Raw genomic sequence first — 24,450 nt, 5'->3', positions numbered from 1 at the left:
GATCCAGGGTCCTAGGACTGATTGTCTTTTTTCGGGATCGAAAAGGATTTTTTCACCTTTGACACAAATTGGTTAAAGGTGTCCTGGGGTTTTACCTTCTTCTGGATCAAAAACATCAGGCATTATTTATTAGGATTTTTTTTAACAAGACAATTAGAACAACAAGAGTAAGAAAAATAAAAAAAATAATTAAAATGTTAACAACAGATGAACATTTAAAAAAAGGAATAGTGCAGTAATATTAAAAATGGTAGTACTAATATCAGATAAGGCCTAGTCCTAGTTAGTAAGTAATTTATTGGTAAATTATTATGGTGTATAGTGAAGAGGTCGCCTTGACGTTGGCATATGGGCTTGTACAATTTGATCACATTGTGCGCTAAGAACCTGATATGTATTTGTAGAGAATATATAGTATGTATGTAGAGATCCTGGCAGCTTAACCCCTCATAAGCCTAAGTCAGCATGTAGGTAATTAGTTAGAAGGAGAGGGCTTTCTGTTATGATCCGGTAACTGTGGAAGATTACAAAAACTCTCATTGGGGAAAAAAACACCAAGAAAACAGGAGTAGTTGGAATCTGTGTTGACCGCCATCCCCTAACTATCAGACCACACTAGAAGTAGCCGTGGAACGTTCCTAAAAACCTAGATGCCTCGTCACAGCCTGAGAAACTAGCTACGCCTCACAGAAAGAAAAGAGAAAATCTACCCTGCCTCAGAGTAGTCCCCAAAGGAGTAGATAGCCCCCCACATACAAAGATACGATGATGTAGGAAAACACAATACACAGATAGGAAAAAATAGACTTAGCAAAGGCGAGGCCCAACTACCTTGATACAAAGAAAAGGAAAGGAAACTGATTGTGGTCAGTACAAAATGTAGAAAAATACCAAACTCCTGATAGTAAATATGGCCCTGGAGGGAACCAGGAAGCAAGAATAAAACTGAGAACCTATTTGCAGACATCTTGCTCAGGGAAACAGGGAAGGACAAAACTCCAAGCCAGGAACAGAGACTGAGGAATATACAATTATAAGCGGCGCTAGCAAGGCAAAACGTGCTCTCCTATATAGACCAGACTTGTTTGCAATAGGACTTCCCTAATCTCAATTAACGCCGACACCTGTCTGAGTCACAGGCTAAGATTCAGCTCCACTACCATTTCTGGCCACCAGAGCAAAACAACACCCACACAGATGACATTCACAACAGCTTTCTCTACACTCAATGGTTCCCTTGTGATGAGATTGTGGGTGCTGATGGTTTGCTAAGGCCTCATGACTACTATCTTACTCCTCCTATTCGACCCCAACAGATACATAATTGGATACATTGTACATATGTGATTTATTCTGAGAAAGGAGACATGATCTCTGAAACATGTAAATAAAAATCACAAATTAACCATCACTGCGGAGTGCTTCATTATGACAGTGTGGGAGTCCACTTTGTATGGAAAAAGTGACAGCCTAGGGGGAAATCTGTATGGAAAAGGGAGCCACATGGGGTGGGATCTGCATGGAAAAGGGGGCAGCCTATGGGGAGGGATCATTATGGAAAAGGGGGAAGTCTGCAGGGTGGAATCTATATGGGAAAGAAGGAAGCCTATGGGGTAGGATCTGTATGGCAAAGGGGGCAGACTGCATGGCGGGATCTGTATGACAAAGGGGGAAACCTACATCGTGGGATCTGCATGGCAAAGGGGGCAGCCTGAGGGGATCCTGAAAAAGGGTGCTGCATAGGGTGGGATCTGCATGGGAAAGGGGGTGTCATGGTTCGCCTCCCGGTCCACATGGCTATAGGGCAGAGCCTTCTCTCTGGCCTCACTTCTGGACCCTCGATGCCTTAAAAGCTGACATTTCCAGTGAACCAGCACCGGCTATAAGCTTAGCACTGCTTTGCCTGTGATTGGTGGTCCTGTGAGTGATATCCTGATCTGTCTGTTCCTGTGCCCCCGTGCCCTTGTCTGTGTTCCGTCCCCTGGTCCCCCCTCCAGTCCTCTGTCCCCTCTTTAACTCCGCTTCTGCTCGTTCCTCCGGTCCTGCTTCTACCCGTATGGTGTTTGACCCAGCCTGCTTGACTATTCATTGCATGCTCTGCTTCTCAGCTGTGCTTTGAGGTAGTGTATGAGAACGCTGTGTATTCACTTCCTGGTTCTCATTGCTCTGTGTAGTGTCTTCTGCTGCAGAACTCTGGCTCCCCCTGGTGGCAGCATTACAGGGGGGAGTATGGGGGGTGAGAGGTAACCAGATGTGTATGGAAAAAAAGGGCAGCCTGGGGAGATCTGTATGGAAAAAGGGGGCTGCATAGGGTTGTATCTGCATGGGAAAGGGGCAGTATGGGGGATCTGTATGGCAAAGGGGGCAGCCTGTGGGGTGGGATCTGTATGGCAAAAAGGGCAGCCTGTGGGGTGGGATCTGTATGGCAAAGGAGGCAGCCTGTGGGGTGGGATCTGTATGGCAAAGGGGGCAGCCTGTGGGGTTGGAGCTGTGTAGAAAAGGGGTAGCTGGGTGAGGTCTATATGGAAAAGGGGGGCACAGGTGATGGGATCTGCGTGAAAAAGTGGGCAGTGTGGGGGATCTGTATGTGAAAAGGGGCAGCCTTGGGGGGATTTGTATAGAAAAGGGGGATGCATAGAGTGAGATCTGCATGGGAAAGGGGACAGTATGGGAGAATCTGTTTGACAAAAGGGGCAGCCTGCAGGATGAGATCTGTACAGCAAGGAGCACAGCCTGCAAGGGGGCTTTGTATTGGGGTAGCCTGTTGGGCTGGATCTGTATAGAAAGGGGGCAGCCTGCTGGTGAGATCTGTATTAATAAGGGGGCAGCCTATGAGCTGGGATCTGTGTGGAGAAAGGGACTGCCTGGGGGGAAAATTGAATGGAAAAAGGGACCACAAGGGATGAGATCTGCATGGAAAAGGGGGCATCCTATGGAGAGGGATTATTATGGAAAAGGGGGAAGCCTGCGGGCTGAGATCTTTATAGAAAAGAAGGCAGCCTGGAGGGTGGGATTTGTATGGCAAAGGGGGCAACCTGCAGGGTGTGATCTGTATGACAAAGGGGCAGTTTGTATAATGGGACCTATATGGCAAAGGGCACAGCCTGGGGGATCTGTATGGAAAAGGGGGCTGCATAGGGTAAGATCTGCATGGGAAAGGGGGCAGTATGGGGGAAGAGACGTTGCCAGATCTGTATGGAAAAAAGGGGCAGCCTGGGGAGATCTGTATGGGAAAGGGGGCTGCATAGGGTTATATCTGCATGTGAAAGGGGGCATAGGGGAATTTGTATGGCAAAGGGGACAGTCTATGGGGTTGGCTCTGAGTAGAAAAGGGGGCAGCTGGGTGATGTCTATATGGAAAAGATGGCAGTCTGTAGTGGTATCTGTATGGAAAAGGGGGCAGCCTTTGGGGGGATATTTATGGAAAAGGGGGCAGCCTGTGGAGTGGCATCTGTATGGCAAACGGGCAGTATGTGGGATTGGATCTGTATAGAAAACGATGCAGCCTATGAGATTGAATCTGCATAGAAAAGGGGGAAGCGTGTTTGGAAAAAGGGACAGGCTAGGTGGAAATCTGTTTGGAAAAGGGGCCCACATGGGGTGGGATCTGCATTGAAAAGGGGGCATTCTATGGGGAGGGATCATTATGGAAAAGGGGGAAGCCCGCGGGGTTAGATCTGTATGGAAAAGAAGGCAGCCTGTGAGGTGGGATCTGTATGGCAAAGGGGGTAGCCTTCAGAGTGTGATCTGTATGACAAAGGGGCAGTTTGTATAATGGGACCTGTATGGCAAAGGGCACAGCCTGGGGGATCTGTATGGAAAAGGGGGCTGCATATGGTAAGATCTGCATGGGAAAGGGGGCAGTATGGGGGAAGAGATGTTGCCATATCTGTATGGAAAAAAGGGGCAGCCTGGGGAGATCTGTATGGGAAATGGGGCTGCATAGGGTTATATCTGCATGTGAAAGGGGGCATATGGGGGCATCTGTATGGCAAAGGGGACAGTCTATGGGGTTGGCTCTGAGTAGAAAAGGGGGCAGCTGGGTGGTGTCTATATGGAAAAGAGGGCAGTCTGTGATGGTATCTGTATGGAAAAGGGGGCAGCCTTTGGGGGGATTTTTATGGAAAAGGGGGCAGCCTGTGGAGTGGCATCTGTATGGCAAACGGGCAGTGTGGGGGGTTGTATCTGTATAGAAAATGAGGCAGCCTATGAGATTGAATCTGCGTTGAAAAAGGGGAAGCCTGCGGGATTTGATCTGTTTGACAAAGGGGGCAGTTTGTATATAAGGACCTGTATGGCAAGGGGCTCAGCCCGGGGGATCTGTATGGAAAAGGGGGTTGAATAGAGTAAGATCTGCATGGGAAAGGGGGCAGTATGGGGGAAGACAGGTTGCCAGATCTGTATGGAAAAAAGGGGCAGCATGGGGAGATCTGTATGGGAAAGGGGGATGCATAGGGTTGTATCTGCATGGGAAAGGGGGCATATGGGGGATGTGAATGGCAAATGGGACAGTCTGTGGGGTTGGATCTGTGTAGAAAAGGGTCAGATGGGTGGTGTCTATATGGAAAAGGGGCAGTGTGTGCTGGTATCTGCATGGAAGAGGGGGCAGCCTCAGGTGTGATTTATATGGAAAAGGGGGCTGCATAGGGAGATATCTGCATGGGAAATGGGGCAGTATGGGGGGAGCTGTATGACAAAAGGGGGAAGCCTGTGGAGTGGGATCTGTATTGCAAAGGAGCAGTGTGTGGGGTTGGATCTGTATAGAAAATGAGGCAGCCTGTGAGATTGGATCTGTGAAGAAAAGGGGGAAGCCTGTTTGGAAAAAGGGACAGGCTGGGGAAAATCTGTTTAGAAAAGGGGGCCACATGGGGTGAGATCTGCATGGAAAAGGGGGCATCCTATGGGTAGGGATTATTATGGCAAAGGGGGAAGCCTCTGGGGTGGAATCTGTATGACAAAGGGGGCAGCCTGCAGGGTGGGATCTGTATGGCAATGGGGCAGCCAGTGAAATGGGATCTGTATGGCAAAGGGAACAGTCTGAGGGATCTGTATGGAAAAGGGGGCTGCATAGGGTGGGATCTGCATGGGAAAGAGGGCAGTAAGGAAGTGGCTGTTGAATCTGTATGGAAAAAAGAGGCAACCTAGGGGGATATGTATGGAAAAGGGGGCTGCATAAGGGAGGGATCTGCATGGGAAAGAGGGCAGTAAGGGAGAGGTTGCTGGATCTGTATAGAAAAAAAAGGGGAAGCCTTGGGGGATATGTATGGAAAAGGGGGCTGCATAGGGTGGGATCTTCATGGGAAAGAGGGCAGTAAGGAAGAGGCTGCTGGATGTGTATAGAAAAAAGAGGCAACCTAGGGGGATATGTATGGAAAAGGGGGCTGCATAAGGGGGGATCTGCATGGGAAAGAGGACAGTAAGGGAGAGGTTGCTGGATCTGTATAGAAAAAAGAGGCATGGGAAAGGGGGATCTGTATAGCAAAGGAGGCATCCTGTGAGGTGGGATCTGTATGGCATAGGGATCAGCCGTGGGAGTTGGAGCTGTGTAGAAAGGGGCAGCTGGGTGGGGTTTGTATGGAAAAGGGGGCCACATGTGGTAAAATCTTCATGCAAAAGGAGGCATTATGGGGTATCTGTATGGAAAAAAAGGGAAGCCTGGAGGGATTTGTAAGGAAAAGGAGGCAACCTGTTGGATGAGATCTGTATAGAAAAGTGGGCAGCCTGCAGGTGGGATCTGTATGACAACGGGAGCAGCCTGCAGGGTGGGATCTGTATGGCAAAGGGGGCAGCCTGTGCAATCGGATCTGTGTGGCAAAGGGAGCAGCCTGCAGGGTGTGATCTGTATGGCAAAGAGGGAGCCTGAATCATAGGTTCTGTATGGCAAAGGCGGCAGCCTGCAAGATAGAATCTGTACAGGTCCAGCACACTGCCCTGCTGCAGTTTGTTCCCGTCTGTGTTGCTGCTGCTGCTCGAGTGCTGGAGTCTGCTTAAGTTATAATCCAGTGTTCTGCCTGAGTCTGGTCAACTGTCTGACTCTGGTATCATGTCTGTAGTCCGGCTAACCTTTGATCCGGCGTATTCAAGTACCTGCATATTCAGTGACCGGCATATCCAGTTACTCCAGCCTTGTCCATGTGTTCAGTACCTGAAGCCCTAATTTGGTCTGGGCTTATTGTGCCTGTGCCGCCCGATTTCTGGAGCTTTACCAGATGTCCTGTGTCTGATAACCTCTGCCCGATGTCTGGAGCCTTATCCGATGTCCAGTGTCTGATTACCTCTGCCAAATGTCCTATATAAAGGCTGCAGGCTGCATATCCCTAATATGGAGGCTGGAGGCTGAATATAGGGTATACATGGCACTATACTGTATACACACATCCACATTATATAGATATAGTATATACAGACCTAATACATTCTATAGTGTGCACCTGTGTACACAGTAACGTACTGTGTATGAGCCGGAAACAGGAGCCGAAAGACAGACAAACACAGATTATACTCACCAGTCATGGACGGCTCCGTCGCTAAGGACAGAAGGTTCAAATGGAATCCTGGCACTTGGCGGTGATTGAGTTATCCTCTCTCCTTGCGATGCCATCATTCTTCTTCCGGTATGGTCGTCTTTGTACTGCGCATGGCAGTGTTATTAGCGCATGTGTAGTACAAACTTCACAATAATGCATAGAGGAGCTAAGGGCAGGCCGGCAGCAGATGTCCTACACGGCCAAAAACATCTGCTGCAGCCATACTGTTAAGTAGCTGTGGCTATGACTGGAGCTGCTGGGTGTAATGAAGCTAAGTACTAGAGATGAGCGAACCGGTCCCGGTTCGGCTCGAGGTCGGTTCGCCGAACGGAGGTCCCGTTCGAGTTCGGCTCGTCGAACGTTCGACGAACCGAACTCGAACTGCATAGGAAACAATGGCAGGCAATCACAAACACAGAAAAACACCTAGAAAACACCCTCAAAGGTGTCCAAAAGGTGACAAACAACTCACAACACATGGGAAAGTGACAAGGACATATACTCATGCGAAAACAAAACAGCTGGACAAGGAAAAAGAGGAGGACACACAGATATAGGCATGGCACGCCCTTCTAAAGTCATGTAAAACACCGCAAGGTGACTCCAAGCGGAGTCTCCCTTTTTTCCAAAAATTGGGACCCACACACACCCACCCCTTCAGTGGCAGCAGTTGTGCCCCAGTTGTACACTTCATAGCTAGATTTGCATCAAGCACATTCAAAAATACGCCATTCTCATCCGTCCCCAGGATGACACCGGGGTAGGTAGCAAAGTCTTTCCTGATCCCAGCTCTGTTCATCTTGGCTTCTTTTAAAAACACAGCAAGCAAGGGTTACTCCAAGTGGAGTCTCCCTTTTTTCCAAAAATTGGGACCCACACACACCCACCCCTTCAGTGGCAGCAGTTGTGCCCCAGTTGTACAATTCACAGCTAGATTTGCATCCAGCACATTCAAAAATACGGCCTAATTAACCGTCCCCAGGATGACACCAGGGTAGGTAGCAAAGTCTTTCCTGATCCCAGCTCTGTTCATCTTGGCTTCTTTTAAAAACACAGCAAGCAAGGGTTACTCCAAGCGGAGTCTCCCTTTTTTCCAAAAATTGGGACCCACACACACCCACCCCTTCAGTGGCAGCAGTTGTGCCCCAGTTGTACAATTCACAGCTAAATTTGCATCAAGCACATTCCAAAATACGCCATTCTTATCCGTCCCCAGGATGACACCGGGGTAGGTAGCAAAGTCTTTCCTGACCCCAGCTCTGTTCATCTTGGCTTCTTTTAAAAACACAGCAAGCAAGGGTTACTCCAAGCGGAGTCCCCCTTTTTTCCAAAAATTGGGACCCACACACACCCACCCCTTCAGTGGCAGCAGTTGTGCCCCAGTTGTACAATTCACAGCTAGATTTGCATCAAGCACATTCCAAAATACGCCATTCTTATCCGTCCCCAGGATGACACCGGGGTAGGTAGCAAAGTCTTTCCTGACCCCTGCTCTGTTCATCTTGGCTTCTTTTAAAAACACAGCAAGCAAGGGTTACTCCAAGCGGAGTCTCCATTTTTTCCAAAAATTGGGACCCACACACACCCACCCCTTCAGTGGCAGCAGTTGTGCCCCAGTTGTACAATTCACAGCTAGATTTGCATCAAGCACATTCAAAAATACGGCCTAATTAACCGTCCCCAGGATGACACCAGGGTAGGTAGCAAAGTCTTTCCTGATCCCAGCTCTGTTCATCTTGGCTTCTTTTAAAAACACAGCAAGCAAGGGTTACTCCAAGCGGAGTCTCCCTTTTTTCCAAAAATTGGGACCCACACACACCCACCCCTTCAGTGGCAGCAGTTGTGCCCCAGTTGTACAATTCACAGCTAGATTTGCATCAAGCACATTCCAAAATACGCCATTCTTATCCGTCCCCAGGATGACACCGGGGTAGGTAGCAAAGTCTTTCCTGACCCCAGCTCTGTTCATCTTGGCTTCTTTTAAAAACACAGCAAGCAAGGGTTACTCCAAGCGGAGTCTCCCTTTTTTCCAAAAATTGGGACCCACACACACCCACCCCTTCAGTGGCAGCAGTTGTGCCCCAGTTGTACAATTCACAGCTAGATTTGCATCAAGCACATTCCAAAATACGCCATTCTTATCCGTCCCCAGGATGACACCGGGGTAGGTAGCAAAGTCTTTCCTGACCCCAGCTCTGTTCATCTTGGCTTCTTTTAAAAACACAGCAAGCAAGGGTTACTCCAAGCGGAGTCTCCCTTTTTTCCAAAAATTGGGACCCACACACACCTACCCCTTCAGTGGCAGCAGTTGTGCCCCAGTTGTACAATTCACAGCTAGATTTGCATCAAGCACATTCAAAAATACGCCATTCTTATCCGTCCCCAGGATGACACCGGGGTAGGTAGCAAAGTCTTTCCTGACCCCAGCTCTGTTCATCTTGGCTTCTTTTAAAAACACAGCAAGCAAGGGTTACTCCAAGCGGAGTCTCCCTTTTTTCCAAAAATTGGGCCCCACACACACTCACCCCTTCAGTGGCAGCAGTTGTGCCCCAGTTGTACAATTCACAGATAGATTTGCATCAAGCACATTCAAAAATACGCCATTCTTATCCGTCCCCAGGATGACACCGGGGTAGGTAGCAAAGTCTTTCCTGATCCCAGCTCTGTTCATCTTGGCTTCTTTTAAAAACACAGCAAGCAAGGGTTACTCCAAGCGGAGTCTCCCTTTTTTCCAAAAATTGGGACCCACACACACCCACCCCTTCAGTGGCAGCAGTTGTGCCCCAGTTGTACACTTCACAGCTAGATTTGCATCAAGCACATTCAAAAATACGGCCTAATTAACCGTCCCCAGGATGACACCAGGGTAGGTAGCAAAGTCTTTCCTGATCCCAGCTCTGTTCATCTTGGCTTCTTTTAAAAACAATGTAAGCAAGGGTTACTTCAAGCGGAGTCTCCCTTTTTTCCAAAAATTGGGCCACACAGACACCCACCCCATCAGTGGCAGCACTTGGGCCCTAGTTGCAAACAGGATGTTTTGATTTGCATCAAGCACATTCAAAAATACGCCATAATTAACCGTCCCCAGCATGACACCGGGGTAGGTAGATAAAGTCTTTGCTGACCCATGACTTGTTCATCTTGGCTTCTTTTAAAAACAATGTAAGCAAGGGTTACTCCAAGCGGAGTCTCCCTTTTTTCCAAAAATTGGGCCACACAGACACCCACCCCATCAGTGGCAGCACTTGGGCCCTAGTTGCAAACAGGATGTTTGGATTTGCATCAAGCACATTCCAAAATACGCCATAATTAACCGTCCCCAGCATGACACCGGGGTAGGTAGATAAAGTCTTTGCTGACCCATGACTTGTTCATCTTGGCTTCTTTTAAAAACAATGTAAGCAAGGGTTACTCCAAGCGGAGTCTCCCTTTTTTCCAAAAATTGGGCCACACAGACACCCACCCCATCAGTGGCAGCACTTGGGCCCTAGTTGCAAACAGGATGTTTTGATTTGCATCAAGCACATTCCAAAATACGCCATAATTAACCGTCCCCAGCATGACACCGGGGTAGGTAGATAAAGTCTTTGCTGACCCATGACTTGTTCATCTTGGCTTCTTTTAAAAACAATGTAAGCAAGGGTTACTCCAAGCGGAGTCTCCCTTTTTTCCAAAAATTGGGCCACACAGACACCCACCCCATCAGTGGCAGCACTTGGGCCCTAGTTGCAAACAGGATGTTTTGATTTGCATCAAGCACATTCCAAAATACGCCATAATTAACCGTCCCCAGCATGACACCGGGGTAGGTAGATAAAGTCTTTGCTGACCCATGACTTGTTCATCTTGGCTTCTTTTAAAAACAATGTAAGCAAGGGTTACTCCAAGCGGAGTCTCCCTTTTTTCCAAAAATTGTGCCCCACACACACCCACCCATTCAGTGGCAGCACTTGTGCCCTAGTTGTACACTTCACAGCTAGATTTGCATCAAGCACATTCCAAAATACGCCATTCTTATCCGTCCCCAGGATGACACCGGAGTAGGTAGCAAAGTCTTTCCTGATCCCAGCTCTGTTAATCTTGGCTTCTTTTAAAAACAATGTAAGCAAGGGTTACTCCAAGCGGAGTCTCCCTTTTTTCCAAAAATTGTGCCCCACACACACCCACCCATTCAGTGGCAGCACTTGTGCCCTAGTTGTACACTTCACAGCTAGATTTTCATCAAGCACATTCCAAATCCACAAGCATTTACTCTCCCCAGGATGACACAGGGGTTGTAAATTCCTTCTGGATCCATGACTTGTTTATTTTGATGAACGTCAGTCTGTCCACATTGTCACTGGACAGACGCGTGCGCTTATCTGTCAGCACACACCCAGCAGCACTGAAGACACGTTCAGAGACAACGCTGGCAGCTGGACACGACAAAATCTCCAAGGCGTAAGTTGATAGCTCTGGCCATTTTTCTAGGTTTGAAGCCCAAAAGGAGCAAGGCTCCAGTTGCACAGTCATGGCATCGATGTTCATTTGTAGATACTCCTGTATCATCCTCTCCAGCCGTTGACTATGTGTCAGACTTGTTGTCTCTGGTGACCTTGCAAAGGAGGGTCTAAAAAAATTATGAAAAGATTCCATAAAATTGCTGTTACCAGCACCAGATACGGTCCTACTGGTATGTGTAGACTGTTGAAGATGACGAGACCGTCCCATGTTTGTCAAGTTACAACTGGGAGATTCACTCCCTGCACCTGCACGGTTGTTTGGTGGAAAAGCGGATCTAAGATCGAGTAATAGCTTCTGCTGATACTCCTGCATACGTGCGTCCCTTTCTATGGCTGGAATTATGTCACAAAATTTGGACTTGTACCGGGGATCTAATAGTGTGGCAAGCCAGTAGTCATCATCACTTCTAATTTTGACAATACGAGGGTCATGTTGGAGGTAGTGCAACAAGAAGGCACTCATGTGTCTTGCGCAGCCATGCGGACCAAGTCCACGCTGTGTTTGTGGCATAGAGGTGCTAACCGTTCTTTCGTCCTGTGACATCTCCCCCCAACCTCTTTCAACTGAAATTTGCCCAAGGTCTCCCTCATCTGCTGAGTCTTCCATGTCCATGGACAGTTCGTCCTCCATTTCTTCATGTCCCCCTGCACCTTCCTCAACATCTCGCCTGCTACCATGCGCCCTTGTTGATCCATGTCCCCCATGCTCCCATGCCTGGCGCCTTGGTGATGATGAACGTCTGGACCTTGGTGATGTTGTTGTCCCTTGCGCATATGAATCCTCCTGTAGTTCCTCCCCTTCCTGTTGTCCCACCCCCTGACTCCGAATAGTGTTTAGCGTGTGTTCCAGCATGTAAATGACTGGAATCGTCATGCTGGTAATGGCATTGTCAGCGCTAAACATATTCGTCGCCATGTCGAAACTGTGCAGAAGGGTGCATAGGTCCTTGATCTGAGACCACTCCATCAGGGTGATCTTCCCCACCTCTGCATCTCGTTGGCCCAGGCTATACGTCATGACGTATTGCACCAGGGCTCGGCGGTGCTGCCACAGTCGCTGTAACATGTGGAGAGTTGAATTCCAGCGTGTCGGCACATCGCATTTCAGGCGATGAACCGGCAGGCCGAAAGACTTCTGGAGCGATGCAAGTCGCTCAGCTGTGGCGCTTGAACGGCGGAAGTGAGCAGACAGTTTTCGTGCCCTGGTCAGAAGGCCATCTAGCCCGGGATACTGTGTTAAAAATTGCTGCACGACAAGGTTCAACACGTGAGCCATACAAGGTACGTGTGTCACCTTGCCCAGGCGAAGGGCCGCACCCAGGTTTGCAGCATTGTCGCACACGGCCTTACCAGGCTGCAGGTTGAGTGGAGACAACCATTTATTAAACTCGGACCGCAGAGCTGACCACAACTCCTCAGCTGTGTGACTCTTATTCCCAAGACATGTCAAGCTAAAGACCGCCTGATGCCGTTGCGCTCTGCTGCCAGCATAGTAATGAGGGGTGCGTGATTCCTTCTGCGCAGTGAGAACGCTGGTGGCCTGACCAGGCAGGCTTGGGGCGGAGGTGGAGGACCCAGATGAGGTGGAGGATGCAGAAGCAGTGGCGGAACTTGGACAGACAGAGGATTGACACACAAGTCGTGGGGACGGCAAGACTTGTGCAGCAGACCCTTCACCATCTATCACCATAGTTATCCAGTGGCCAGTCAGCGACATGTAACGTCCCTGTCCATGCTTACTGGTCCAAGTATCGGTGGTGAAATGCACCCGTTCACACACAGAGTTTCTCAAGGAAGCGGTGATGTTGTGTGCGACATGCTGGTGTAGCGCGGGCACACCTTTCTTAGAGAAGTAGTGGCGACTAGGCATCTGGTACTGGGGCACAGCGACAGACATAAGGTCTCTAAAAACCTGTGTGTCCACTAGGCGGAAAGGCAGCATTTCGGTAGCCAACAGCTTACAGAGGGATAGAGTCAACCTCTTCGCTTTGTCATGGGTCGCAGGAAGTGGCCTTTTATTTGACCACATCTGAGGGACAGAGATCTGGCTGCTGTGTGTAGACGGTGTTGAGTAGGGTGTCCCTGGAAAAATGCAGCTTTGTGAGGAAAGTGCAGGCGGAGACATGATGTTGCCTTCATCCAAAGTTGGTGCTATCGATGTCTGAGAGAGCTGTACACACTCACTTGTTTCCCCTTCCAAAACAACTGATGACCTACCAAGCAAACTGCCTGTTGCGGTTACAGTGGTGGAAGTTGTGGGTGGAAAAACAGGTGTGACAGCTGTCCCAACAGTCCTAGAAGATGACGAGCGCGCGGATGCACTGGAAGGGGCAGGCGGTGGATGGTTTGCTCCGCTAGGCCGCATTGCAGCACGGTGAGCTTCCCACCGGGCCATATAATATTTATTCATGTGACGATTCATGGAAGAAGTTGTCAAACTGCTGAGGTTTTGACCTCTACTAAGAGAACCATGACAAATTTTACATATCACATAATTTGGGCGATCTTTTTCTATGTCAAAAAAGGACCAGGCTAGGCAAGGCTTAGAGGCCATGCGACCTGTTGATCCACCCCGAATAATGCTCAGAGGCAGAGTGGTGGCTGAGGATGCAGTTGTAGACGTGCTACCAGTGCTCTGACTCTGTCCAGGAAGGCGCAAGGTAACTTCGTCGTCGGTTGCATCCTCCTCCACCGCCTCTGTTGACCTCCTCGAGTGCCTGACTGGGGGTTGACAGTAGGTGGGATCTAGAACTTCATCATCAATTGTTGTGTTTGCACTCCCCTCCCCCTCTGACCGAGCCTCTTCTTGCCCTGACCGAATATTTAAGTTGTCATCCCAATCGGGTATCTGCGTCTCATCTTCATCAGAATGTTCCTCATTGTCTATAACCACAGGTGTTACAGTTTGTGATAAAGGGTCAACATTATGCTCAGAAACTTGTTCCTCACGGCCTGAATCCGAGTCACAAAGGTTCTGGGCATCACTGCAGACCATTTCCTGTTCTGTAATCACTGTAGCTTGGGAGCAGACCTCTGATTCCCAGGCTATAGTGTGACTGAACAGCTCTGCAGACTCAGCCATCTCAGTTCCACCATACTGTGCAGGGCTGATGGAGACTTCAGAGCTGGGAGAAATCAAGTGTGATTGGGATGACAACTCAGAGGACTGGTGTTTTTTGGATGCGGTACTTGAAGTGGCTGAGAGGGCACTTGTTGGACCACTTGAGATCCATTCAAGCATTTTCCTTTTTTGCCCATCATCTACCTTTCTTCCTGTTGTTCGTGTCCGTAAAAAAGGGAGCACATCGGATTGTCCATGGTAAGTAGTAGACATCTTACTTTTGCTGGTAGAGGGTCTATCTTCAGCAGATGATAATGGAGCTTTGCCACCTTCCCCACGGACAAAACCTTTTTTGCCTTTTCCACCACGCCTCTTCCCCTTTCCACCAGCATCTGTCATTTTGCCACTCATGTTGATTGCGACAAGATTGTGGACTGAAAATGTGGTAGTAAAAATTGAGAGGTGGTGTAGATTGCAGTGGTGGTCTAGCTTTATTAACAGCAGAATAATAAAGAATAAATATCCCTGACAATGCAACTACAGGCCTTAAACTGGCAGCAAAAATTGCTAGTCTAATCGCTTAGTTATAATGAGTTGGAGTGTGCAATGCAGGCAGACGCGCTCTGCAAATGTCTTTGCACTAGTGGGACTAGTGGGACTATAGCAAAGTCCAATAGCCACGTATAGGATGCCACTAGGTACACTGAGTGTTTGCTAGTATAATGGCTTAGTTATAATGAGTTGGAGTGTGCAGAGGACAAGAGGGTACAGTGGCAGGATTGTGGTGCTCTGGGTAGAGGAATGGAAGCCTGCCTTTCTATTCCCTCCTAATGGTGAAATGCAGGGAGGAAATCCCTGACCTTGGCTACACAGACGCTGTTGCTGTTTTCAGGACCTGTCACCTATGACCTCTGACCCTGCCGGTTTGAGCCCTTAAAAGGACTGCTATAAAGTGCTCTCCCTAAGCTGTCTAACGCTGTGTATGCAGCGCATACAGCTGTATCGGCGATAGGACTCAGGAGGACGGAGCTGCGACAGTGATGTCTGACACCAAAGACGCAGAAGGCAGATAATGGCGTCCTGGAAGAAAATGTCCGGTTTTATAATGCAGGGACATGTGACATGGACATCCTATCACACATGCCGTTGCTTCTCTGGCTCAAAGTCCACTTAGCTGTGTGTGTGTCTGGGATTGGCTGACATGCTGGCCCGCCCCACTACACGCGCGCGCTTAGGGAAGGAAGACAAGAAAAAAAAAAATGGCGATCGCCATTATAGAAACAGCAGTGATCTGAAGGCGCTGTTCACGCACACTATACACTGAAATGTCATAATAGTGTGATTCACAGAGTGACTTACACTATTACAACAGAAACCAAGCTAGGATTTAGCTGGTTTTTTGCTGCTAGAACCGTTCTCGAACGTTTCTAGAACTATCGAGCTTTTGCAAAAAGCTCGAGTTCTAGTTCGATCTAGAACATGCCCCAAAATCACTCGAGCCTAGAACTGGAGAACCACGAACCACGAACCGCGCTCAACTCTACTAAGTACCATATTTTTTGAACTATAAGACACTCTACCATATCACACACCAGAGGATAACACAGCAGAAAATAGAAAAAACATCTTTCTTATTAAAACTTGACTGGTGGTGTAAAGGGGAGTAGTGATTATTATTAATTTTAATGTAATAAGGTAGAATAGGGAGGTGATAAATCTATTGTTAGTGTATTTCTGCAGTAATATTTATATATATATATATATTATGCACACAGCTCTGCTAAATTCCCATAGACATACACTGCACTGCTACATGCCCATAGACATACAAGTCTCTGCAACATGCCCATAGACATACATGGCTCTGCTATATGACCATAGACATACATTGCTCTACTACATGCACCTATAGACACACACAACTCTCCTACATGTACACTACATGCACCTATAAACAATCACAACTCCGCTAAATCACATATAGACACACAGACCTATAACAGGCACATTTGCTTACACACACACACACACACACACACACTATACATTACCACATCTCGCAATTCCTGATTGTTGCAGAGTAGAGATGAGCGAACCGACCGTGGTTCGGCTCGAGTTCGGTTCGCCGAACAGAGGTCTCGTTCAAGTTCGGTTCGGCGAACCGGTTCGGCGAACCACTCAAACCGCATAGGAAACAATGGGAGGCAATCACAAACACATAAAAACTCCTAGAAAACACCCTCAAAAGGTGTCCAAAAGGTGACAAACAACTCACAACACAACACAAACACATGGGAAAGTGACAAGAACAAATTCTCATGCAAAAACAAAACAGCGTTACAAGGAAAAGAGGATGAGACACAGATATAGGCATGGCATGCCCTTCTAAAATCATGTAAAACACCGCAAGGTTACTCCAAGCGGAGTCTCCCTTTTTTCCAAAAATTGGGCCCCACACACACACACCCCTTCAGCACTTGTGCCCCAGTTGTACACTTCATAGGTAGATTTGCATCAAGAACATTTCAAATCCACAAGTATTTACTCTCCCTAGGATGACCCAAGGGTAGTAAATTCCTTGTGGATCCATGACTTGTTCATTTTGATGAACGTTAGTCTGTCCACATTGTCACTGGACAGACGCGTGTGCTTATCTTTCAGCACACACCCAGCAGCACTGAAGGCACGTTCAGAGACAACGCTGGCAGCTGGACACGACAAAATCTCCAAGGCGTAAGTGGAGAGCTCTGGCCATTTTTCAAGATTTGAAGCCCAAAATGAGCAAGGCTCCATTTGCAAAGTCATGGCATCGATGTTCATTTGGAGATACTGTGGCGCCCTGGACTAGCCAAGTCGTCACAGGGACTGCAACACAACACCCCACACCCCGAGATAGGGACATCAGCCAGACACCAAATCTCCTTGTTGCCTGCCTCCAGGGGCTGATGTCCACACCAGGTGGGGTGGAGCCAGGTGGTTGGCCCCACCCACTGAGGAGTTCACAGTCCTGGAGGCGGGAAAAGGAAGTTAGTGAAGTTAGGGAGGTCAAAGAGTGAGGAGTAAAGTGGTAGTAGAGGAGCAAACTGACTGTGTCCGGGTACGTGGCCCGGGCACCGAGAGCAAGGTTGGCAGACGGTGGTGGCCGTCTGCAAGAGAGGCAGATCAACGCGGAACCGTAGGACCGGGGACGGGCGGTGGCCTGCCGGTACCGAACCGGGGAGCGAAGTGAAGCCAGCACAAACCGGCAGGGCCTGCGGACCCTGATTAGGCTTGGAATCGCCGTTAAACAGGTCAAATCCGTTAGTGACAGGAACCCCAGGGGTTTCCAAACAGCCAAGACCCGATTGAAGGCAACCGTCCAACCAGCACAATACAGCTACCGCCACAGCTAGAGTTCCCAGGGCCAGAGCCTGCGGGCAAAAGGGCTCCTCCGGCCGATATACACGCTGGGGAGCGGGTTACCAGTGGGAAGCCATCGGGACCGAAGATACACAAAAGGTGCAGGGAAAGGCAGCCACCACCAACCGTCCGGGAGAAACCACAGCAGCCGGCTGCGGGACCCGTCCATTCAGCCGTTTATTTTACCAGAGACTTTGCATCCATTTGTGGCTGAGTGAGTACTACCGTGCCGTCCGGCACCGCACTGCGCAGTCCAAGCGACCCTGCACCTTACCCGACCCTGCCTCCCCGTCACCTCACCAGGCCCCGGGACCACCAACCCCCCTACCCACGGAGGGGAGAGAAACATCCCAGCTGCTCCCTGCCATCGTTCCCGGGATCCCCGTCAACAGCAGCGGAGGTGCCCCAACCTCACCACAAACCGTGGGTGGCGTCACGGACCAAATCCCCCAAACCACACTACCCCCTTTCACTCAAGGGCGAGGAGCGCCGCTCGAGTCCCCGGATCCGGCCCACCACTCGAGCCACCGAGCAGCAGCGCCGGACCCGAGCGTGGTGAGAGCAGTGCCCTCCCCGCCCACAACAATACTATCATCCTCTCCATCCGTTGACTATGTGTCAGACTTGTTGTCTCTGGTGGCCTTGCAAAGGATGGTCTAAAAAAAGTATGAAAAGATTCAATAAAATTGCTGTTACCAGCACCAGATGCGGTGCTGCTGGTACGGGTAGACTGTTGAAGATGACGAGAATGTCCCATGTTTGTCAAGTTACAACTGGGAGATTCACTCCCTGGACCAGGGTTGTTTGGTGGAAAAGCCGAGCTAAGAACGAGTAACAGCTTTTGCTGATACTCCTGCATACGTGCGTCCCTTTCTATGGCAGGAATTATGTCACAAAATTTGGACTTGTACCGGGGATCTAATAGTGTGGCAAGCCAGTAGTCATCATCACTTCTAATTTTGACAATACGAGGGTCATGTTGGAGGTAGTGCAGCAAGAAGGCGCTCATGTGTCTTGCGCAGCCATGCGGACAAAGTCCACGCTGTGTTTGTGGCATAACTATGCGCCCTTGTTGATCCCTGTCCCACATGGTCCCATGCCTGCCGCGTTGGTGATGATGAACGTCTGGACCTTGGTGATGTTGTTGTGTCTTGTGCATATGAATCCTCCTGTAGTTCCTCCCCTTCCTGTTGTCCCACCCCCTGACTCCGAATAGTGTTTAGCGTGTGCTCCAGCATGTAAATGACTGGAATTGTCATGCTGATAATGGTATTGTCAGCGCTAAACATATTCGTCGCCATGTCGAAAAGGTGCAGAAGGGTGCGTAGGTCCTTGATCTAAGACCACTCCATCAGGGTGATCTGCCCCACGTCTGCATCTCGTTGGCCCAGGCTATACGTCATGACGTATTGAGCCAGGGCTCGACGGTGCTGCCACAGTCGCTGTAACATGTGGAGAGTCGAATTCCAGCATGTCGGCACATCGCATTTCAGGCGATTAACCAGCAGGCCGAAAGACTTTTGGAGCGATGCAAGTCGCTCAGCAGCGGTGGTTAAACGGCGGAAGTGAGCAGACAGTTTTCATGCCCTCTTAAGAAGGCCATCTAGGCTGGGATAGTGTGTTAAAAATTGCTGGACAACAAGGTTCAACACGTGAGCCATACAAGGCACGTGTGTCACCTTGCCCAGGCAAAGGGCCGCATACAGGTTTGCAGCATTGTCGCACACGGCCTTACCAGGCTGCAGGTTGAGTGGAGACAACCATTTACCAAACTCAGTCTCCAGAGCTGCCCACAAATAAGCTGCTGTGTGACTCTTATTTCCAAGACATTTCAAGATAAAGACCGCCTAATGCCATTGCGCTGTGCTGCCAGCATAGTAATGAGGGGTGCGCGATTCCTTCTGCGCAGTAAGAACGCTGGTGGCCTGACCAGGCAGGCTTGGTGCGGAGGTGGAGGACCCAGACGAGGTGGAGGAGGCAGAAGCAGTGGCGGAACTTGGACAGACAGAGGATTGACACACAAGTCGTGGGGACGGCAAGACTTTGCAGCAGACCCTTCACCATCTATCACCATAGTTACCCAGTGCCCAGTCAGCAATATGTAACGTCCCTGTCCATGCTTACTGGTCCAAGTATCAGTGGTGAAATGCACCCGTTCACACATAGAGATTCTCAAGGAAGCGGTGATATTGTGTGCGACATGCTGGTGTAGCGCAGGCACACCTTTCTTAGAGAAGTAATGGCAACTGGACATCTGGTACTGGGGCACAGTGACAGACATAAGGTCTCTAAAATCCTGTGTGTCCACCAGGAGGAAAGTCAGCATTTCAGTAGCCAAGAGCTTACAGAGGGATAAAGTCAACGTCTTAGCTTTGTCATGGGTCGCAGGAAATGGCCTTTTATTTGTCCACATCTGAGGGACAGAGATCTGGCTGCTGTGTGTAGACGGTGTTGAGTAGGGTGTCCCTGAAAAAATGCAGGTTTGTGAGGAAAGTGCAGGCGTAGACATGATGTTGCCTTCATCCAACGTTGATGCTATCGATGTCTGAGAGAGCTGTACACACGCACTTGTTTCCCATTCCAAACCAAATGACGACCTACCAAGCAAACTGCCTGTTGCGGTTACAGTGGTGGAAGTTGTGCGTGGAAAACCAGGTGTGACAGCTGTCCCCACAGTCCTAGAAGATGAAGATCGCGCGAATGCACTTGAAGGGGCAGGCGGTGGATGGTTCGCTCGGCTAGACCGCATTGCAGCATGGTGAGCTTCCCACTGGGACATGTGATATTTATTCATGTGACGATTCATGGAAGAAGTCGTCAAATTTTACATATCACATGATTTGGGAGATATTTTTCTATGTCAAAAAAGGTCCAGGCTAGGCAAGGCTTAGAGGGCATGCGACCTGCTGAGCCCCCCCCGACTAGTGCTCAGAGGCAGAGTGGTGGCTGAGGATGCAGTTGTAGACGTGCTACCAGTACTACTCCTCTGTCCAGGAAGGCGCAAGGTAACTTCATCGTCAGTAGCATCCTCCTCCACCGCCTCTGTTGACGTCCTCGAGTGCCTGACTGTGGGTTGACAGTAGTGAGCGAGCGAGGTGCTGAACTGAAGTAAAGTGCTGAATTTAAGATAAGTGCATAATTTCAACACAATTACATAGTGGTGATAACTGTAATTGTTGAATTTCATTAGGGAATTGTGTGTCTGTTTGTGATTCTGTGAAAAGGGAAAAAAAAAAAAAGTTAGTGTTGTGATTTAATTAGTAGGATTAGTCACACCTGTTTCTAGAAGCTTCTATCAGCTTCTGATAGTCATTGTACATCTATATAAACCAGCCAGTACTAGCGAGGTGCTGAGCGAGCGAGGTGCTGAACTGAAGTAAAGTGCTGAATTTAAGATAAGTGCATAGTTTCAACACAATTACATAGTGGTGATAACTGTAATTGTTGAATTTCATTAGGGAATTGTGTGTCTGTTTGTGATTCTGTGAAAAGGGAAAAAAAAAAGTTATTCTTGTGATTTAATTAGTAGGATTAGTCACACCTGTTTCTAGAAGCTTCTAGCAGCTTCTGATAGTCATTGTACATCTATATAAACCAGCCAGTACTAGCGAGGTGCTGAGCGAGCGAGGTGCTGAACTGAAGTAAAGTGCTGAATTTAAGATAAGTGCATAGTTTCAACACAATTACATAGTGGTGATAACTGTAATTGTTGAATTTCATTAGGGAATTGTGTGTCTGTTTGTGATTCTGTGAAAAGGGAAAAAAAAAAAAAAGTTAGTCTTGTGATTTAATTAGTAGGATTAGTCACACCTGTTTCTAGAAGCTTCTAGCAGCTTCTGATAGTCACTGTACATCTATATAAACCAGCCAGTACTAGCGAGGTGCTGAGCGAGCGAGGTGCTGAACTGAAGTAAAGTGCTGAATTTAAGATAAGTGCATAGTTTCAACACAATTACATAGTGGTGATAACTAGTGATGAGCGAGCATGCTTGTAACTACTCGGTACTCGCACGAGTATCGCTGTACTCGGACTGCTCGGCGGGGACCGAGTAATCTCGCGATACTCGTGCTGTACTCGTGGTCTTCATTTCTGCATGTTGGCGCTCTTTTGAGAGCCAGCCCTCATGCAGGGATTGGCTGGCAGACCACTGCAATGCCACAGCCCTGTTAGTTGTGGAATTGCAGTGATTGGCCGGCCTGCACAGCGTGACCGAGCCTTTATACCGGCCGGCGCGTTGTGCTCTGCTCACAGCTATCCAGACAGTCAGTGCAGGGAGAGTGTCGCTGATTCAGGGAAAGCTTTGCGGCCCTTTATAGCTTTTTCAGTTGCAGGGCTGCAAACAGTGTGACCAAAAGTCCTTCTCAGGACTATTCTAGTTGTATACAGGCAGGCAGGGTATAGCCAGGTCGGAGTACAGTAGCAGAGTCCTTCTCAGGACTATTGTTGCTATATACAGGCAGGGTATAGCCAGGTCTGAATACAGGCTAGTGACCAGAAGAGTCCTTGTCAGGACTATTGTACCAGTATACAGGCAGGCAGGCAGGCAGGGTAGTGGTGACCATATACCAGCCTTCATCATATCTGGGGCTGGTGTACACAGTGTAAAACAGTCCAGATAGTGTCTGACTTGTCTGTAATTGTCGCTCCCCAAAAAAACCTGTTAGGTTCTTATTGCGTCCGTGCTTGGTTTTTAAAACCGCACGTGTGTGCCTGTTGGTGGCAGCGTACAGGTGCACTTGTGTGCAATTTCCACAAACTTTGATATAACGCACAAGTAGTGAATATACACGTCAGCAGTGCACAGCATTGCAAAATGCGCAAGGGCATTGGCAAGGAACAAGGAAGTGGACGTGATGGTGGTGCAGGCAGAGGCCGAGGTCGTGGGCAAGCTCTAATTTCGCCACAACAAAGGGCCACATCTAGTCGCTCGCACGTCCTGTCCCAAATTCTTGGGGACCGCAGCAGTACACCGCTCTTGAACCAAGACCAGTGTCAACAGGTTGTTAGTTGGATAGCAGATAATGCTTCCAGTCAGATTGGCACCACCACAAACACTCTGTCTTCCACACGGTCAAGTGTCAGTAGCCGTGATACTGCACCGCACATTTCTGAACCTGATCCTCCTTCCTACCACCAGGCTGAGTACACGTCCTCCTCGGACATTAATGATCCCACACTTGGACACTCGGAAGAGCTGTTCACGTTTCCATTCACACATTCTGGCCTCTCGCCAGCTCATATTGAAGTGGGTCATGAGGAGATCGTCTGTACAGATGGCCAAATATTTGAGCAGCCACATTCTCACGAAGTTGGCAACGTGTCTCAACAAGTGGTGGACGATGATGAGACACAATTGTCAGGAAGTCAGGAGGAGGAGCAGGGTGCGGAAGAGGAAGACGACGTGGTGGATGATCCAGTAACTGACCCAACCTGGCAGGAGGATATGCAGAGCGAGGACAGCAGTGCACAGGGGGAGGGAGGCGTAGCATCACAACAGGCAGTAAGAAGCAGGGTGGTGGCCCCAGGCAGAAGTCAGGCAACCGTTCCCTGGAACAACACGACGACACAAGATGCCTGTACAAATGTTAGGTCTTCCCGAGTCTGGCAGTTTTTTAAGTTGGATCCAGATGATTCAAAAAAGGCCATTTGCAACACCTGCCGTGCCAGCATCAGCAGGGGTACCAAAACTAGTAGCCTGACCACCACCAGCATGATCAGGCACATGTCAGCCAAGCACCCGACTTTGTGGGAAGTACAACAGAGTCGAGGAGCAGTGCTTGCTGATGTCACTGCTACGTCTTCGCTGGTTGTGCATGCGAGCCAATCCCCTGTCCATGCTGCCTGCGAACAAGCCTCCTCCACTCCTGCACCTGCAGTTGCCTACGCAGAAAGAACACCATCATCAAGCACGTCCTTGTCCCAGCGCAGCGTTCAGTTATCCATTCAGTAAACCTTTGAACGCAGGCGCAAATACACTGCCAACACCCCACATGCCACAGTTCTAAATGCTAACATTTCGCGACTGCTTGCGCTGGAAATGTTGCCTTTTAGGCTGGTGGAGACAGAAGCATTCCGTGACCTGATGGTGGCAGCTGTCCCACGTTACTCGGTCCCCAGCCGCCACTATTTCTCCCGGTGTGCCGTCCCCGCGTTGCATAACCACGTGTCACAAAACATCACACGTGCCCTGAACAACGCTGTTTCACCCAAGGTCCACCTAACCACAGACACATGGACAAGTGCTTGTGGGCAAGGCCGCTACATCTCGTTGACGGCACACTGGGTTAATATTGTGGAAGCTGGGACCCAGTCTGAGCGAGGGACGGAACACGTCCTTCCCACACCAAGGTTTGCAGGCCCTACCTCAGTCAGTGTTTCACCCACACTCTACAGCTCCGGAATGTCATGCTCTTCAGCCTCCTCCTCCTCCTGCGCATCCTCATCCACTGTACCCTCCACACCAGTCACAAACTGGAAGCACTGCAGCACTGCCTCGGCGAAGCGGCAACAGGCTGTGCTGAAGCTAATCTGCATAGGTGACAAACCCCACAATGCAGAAGAGCTGTGGACAGCTCTGAAACAGCAGGCAGATCACTGGCTCACACCTCTGAACCTAAAGCCAGGAAAGGTCGTGTGTGACAATGGCCGGAACCTGGTGGCGGCTTTGAGGCGAGGTCAGCTGACACATGTTCCATGCGTGGCCCATGTGCTCAACCTCGTGGTTCAGCGGTTTCTAAAGTCATACCCAGAGCTGTCTGATCTGCTGGTAAAAGTTCGCCGCCTGTCTGCACATTTTTGAAAGTCACCTACTGCTTCAGCCTGCCTTGCCGGCTTTCAGCGCAGTTTGCATCTTCCGGCTCACAGACTGGTGTGTGATTTCCCCTCGCGTTGGAATTCAACTCTGCACATGTTGGTCAGGATATGTGAGCAGAAGAGGGAAGTTGTTGAGTACCTGCATCA

The sequence above is a fragment of the Anomaloglossus baeobatrachus genome, chromosome 1 (assembly GCF_048569485.1).
Source record: "Anomaloglossus baeobatrachus isolate aAnoBae1 chromosome 1, aAnoBae1.hap1, whole genome shotgun sequence".
Classification (NCBI taxonomy): Eukaryota; Metazoa; Chordata; class Amphibia; order Anura; family Aromobatidae; genus Anomaloglossus; species Anomaloglossus baeobatrachus.
The sequence above is the reverse complement of the archived record's forward strand: the minus strand, read 5'-3'. Positions refer to the sequence as shown.